Consider the following 3652-nt stretch of genomic DNA (forward strand, 5'->3'; position numbering starts at 1 on the left):
TTGGGATCATTGTCATGCTGAAAGACCCAGCCACGTTTCATCTTCAATGCCCTTGCTGATGGAAGGAGGTTTTCACTCAAAATCTCACGATACATGGCCCCATTCATTCTTTCCTTTACATGGATCAGTCGTCCTGGTCCCTTTGCAGAAAAACAGCCCCAAAGCATGATGTTTCCACCCCCATGCTTCACAGTAGGTATGGTGTTCTTTGGATGCAACTCAGCATTCTTTGTCCTCCAAACACGACGAGTTGAGTTTTTACCAAAAAGTTCTATTTTGGTTTCATCTGACCATATGACATTCTCCCAATCCTCTTCTGGATCATCCAAATGCACTCTAGCAAACTTCAGACGGGCCTGGACATGTACTGACTTAAGCAGGGGGACACGTCTGGCACTGCAGGATTTGAGCCCTGGCGGCGTAGTGTGTTACTGATGGTAGGCTTTGTTACTTTGGTCCCAGCTCTCTGCAGGTCATTCTCTAGGTCCCCCCGTGTGGTTCTGGGATTTTTGTGATCATTTTGACCCCACGGGGTGAGATCTTGCGTGGAGCCCCAGATCGAGGGAGATTATCAGTGGTCTTGTATGTCTTCCATTTCCTAATAATTGCTCCCACAGTTGATTTCTTCAAACCAAGCTGCTTACCTATTGCAGATTCAGTCTTCCCAGCCTGGTGCAGGTCTACAATTTTGTTTCTGGTGTCCTTTGACAGCTCTTTGGTCTTGACCATAGTGGAGTTTGGAGTGTGACTGTTTGAGGTTGTGGACAGGTGTCTTTTATACTGATAACAAGTTCAAACAGGTGCCATTAATACAGGTAACGAGTGGAGGACAGAGGAGCCTCTTAAAGAAGAAGTTACAGGTCTGTGAGAGCCAGATATCTTGCTTGTTTGTAGGTGACCAAATACTTATTTTCCACCATAATTTGCAAATATATTCATTAAAAATCCTACTATGTGATTTTCTGGATTTTTTTTCCTCAATTTGTCTGTCATAGTTGACGTGTACCTATGATGAAAATTACAGGCCTCTCATCTTTTTAAGTGGGAGAACTTGCACAATTGGTGGCTGACTAAATACTTTTTTCCCCCACTGTAAGAAGCCAAGCTTACCTCCTGCTAGAGAAAACACAACCTCTCCCGACAACCTCTCCCAATACTTCCGACTAATGAAACTTGAAACATATTTTCTTTTGTTATTTGTGCACTTTATGAAAAAATATTTAGATTTAAGATTTTCCTACATGTAGCGGTGTGAATGCGCCTTTTTAAATTATTATACGTAGTACGGTGCATGAGTTATTTCACAAATCACTTTAATGATTTGAATTTAAGATGACAAAACTAACATACTATAATCCCAGCATTACCAAACCTGAATAAAACACCCCAAAAAATGTATTATTCAGATCAACCATTACGAATACGAGTATGGCCATGTCGGCACACCCCTAACAAGAATGTCATATTCGTAATTCGTAATCATGTCCATAAATTGACAGTTGATAGTCAGTTTGGATGATATACATTTTTTTCCAATCACGGGTATTTTTTATATGACTAAGTAGATGGCAAAATACCTCCCTGCACTTTCTCACTGCAAAAAAGCTGCAGATTAGGAGCAGCGCGTGGAAGGGTGTGTGTGTGTCTGTGTGTGTCCTCAATTTGTAGCAGGCAGACAAGTTTGCTGTCACTTAGTCAGAATGCACATCAGCATTAAACTTTTTTTCCTACCCTTGCCCCGCTTGTTAGATAGTATGCACATTGATAGCTTGATAGCAAAAGTCCTCGACATGTGATTTATCATAGTAGCAGGCAGTAGCAATCTAAATGATCAGACCGAAAACATGCAAGGAATACTGATCTGGTGAAATTATGAAGCGAGTCGACAGGAGAAATACAGCTTCACTCTATCCAATCATAGCAGCAGGATCAACGTACAGCCCACCCTTCTCTTTACAGACAGCCAGTTGAGTTATTTAGACTACATAGAACCTCGCACATGACCCGACTGACATTAGAAAGATGAGTGCTGGCACCCGAAAATCACTTTTTTTCTATGACGGATAATTACAAAAAATACTCGGATCATAATCATATCCAGAAAATTGCCCATATCTGTTACGAAACTTACTTTGTCCGACTACTCGTCACGTCCCTAATTCTTGTGTACAGGAAAAATGCACCAAATTATTTTTTTATCTTCAACATAGAAATGCTACCAAAAATAATTTACTGAAATTGGTTAAAAATGACGGAGTCACCCATGATTCACTAAATTATATTTTGAAGGAGGAGGCAAAGTACTTTAAGCATATGTTTTCGTTTCAGTCGCCTCCATCTCCTCTAACTGAAGCTAATTGTATGGATTTTTTTCTATTGATAATGTAAAATTAACAGCCATACAGAAAGACTCATGTGAAGGCGAAATTACAGAGGAGGAACTTCTGGATGCAATTAAAGACTTTAAGTCCGGGAAAACTCTAGGGTTGGATGGCATACCAGTTGAGGTATACCTAACCATTTTTGATATACTCAGAGGACTGTTATTAACATGTTTTAACCACTCCTATGTAAATGGTAGATTATCAGACACTCAAGAGAAGGTCTGATTTCATTATTACTGAAACAGGATACAAGTGGGAAATATAAAGATTCAGTCCATTTAAGATATTGGAGGCCCCTTACACTTCAGTGTTGTGATGCAAAATTTCTAGCAAAATGTATAGCGCACAGAATTAGAAAGGTATTGTCGGACATTATCCATTTTAATCAGACAGGTTTTTTACATGGTCGATACATTGGAGATAATATAAGGAAACAATAGAACACTATGAAAAATCTGAGAAACCAGGCCTGCGATTCATAGCTGACTTTGAAAAGGCTTTTGATAAAGTACGACTGGAGTTTATACTGTATGTGCAGGTGTTGTTACACATGGTCTGCCACCCCGAGGACAATCAGCTGTCCGTCCTGTCTCACTGTAGCGCTGTCTTAGGCTTTTCACAGTACGGACATTGCAATTTATTGCCCTGGCCACATCTGCAGTCCTCATGCCTCCTTGCAGCATGCCTAAGGCACGTTCACGCAGATGAGCAGGGACCCTGGGCATCTTTCTTTTGGTGTTTTTCAGAGTCTGTAGAAAGGCCTCTCTACTCTCTAGTGTCCTACGTTTTCATAACTGTGACCTTAATTGCCTACCATCTGTAAGCTGTTAGTGTCTTAACGACCGTTCCACAGGTGCATGTTCATTAATTGTTTATGGTTCATTGAACAAGCATGGGAAACAGTGTTTAAACCCTTTACAATTAAGATCTGTTAAGTTATTGGGATTTTTACGAATTATCTTTGAAAGACAGGGTCCTGAAAAAGGGATGTTTCTTTTTCTGCTGAGTTTACATATTACCTCGACTAACCTGTACCCCCGCACATTGACTCAGTACCGGTATCCCCCGTATATAGCCTTGTTATTGTTATTTTATTGTGTTACTTTTTGTTTAACTTTTTACTTTAGTTTATTTAGAAAATATTTGCTTAACTCTATTTCTTGAACTGCGTTGTTGGTTAAGGTCTTGTAAGTAAGCATTTCACGGTAAGGTCTACACCTGTTGTATTCGGTGCATGTGACAAATACAATTAGATTTTATTTTATTTA

The sequence above is a fragment of the Coregonus lavaretus genome (assembly GCF_964263955.1).
Source record: "Coregonus lavaretus genome assembly, chromosome: 31".
Taxonomy (NCBI): Eukaryota; Metazoa; Chordata; class Actinopteri; order Salmoniformes; family Salmonidae; genus Coregonus; species Coregonus lavaretus.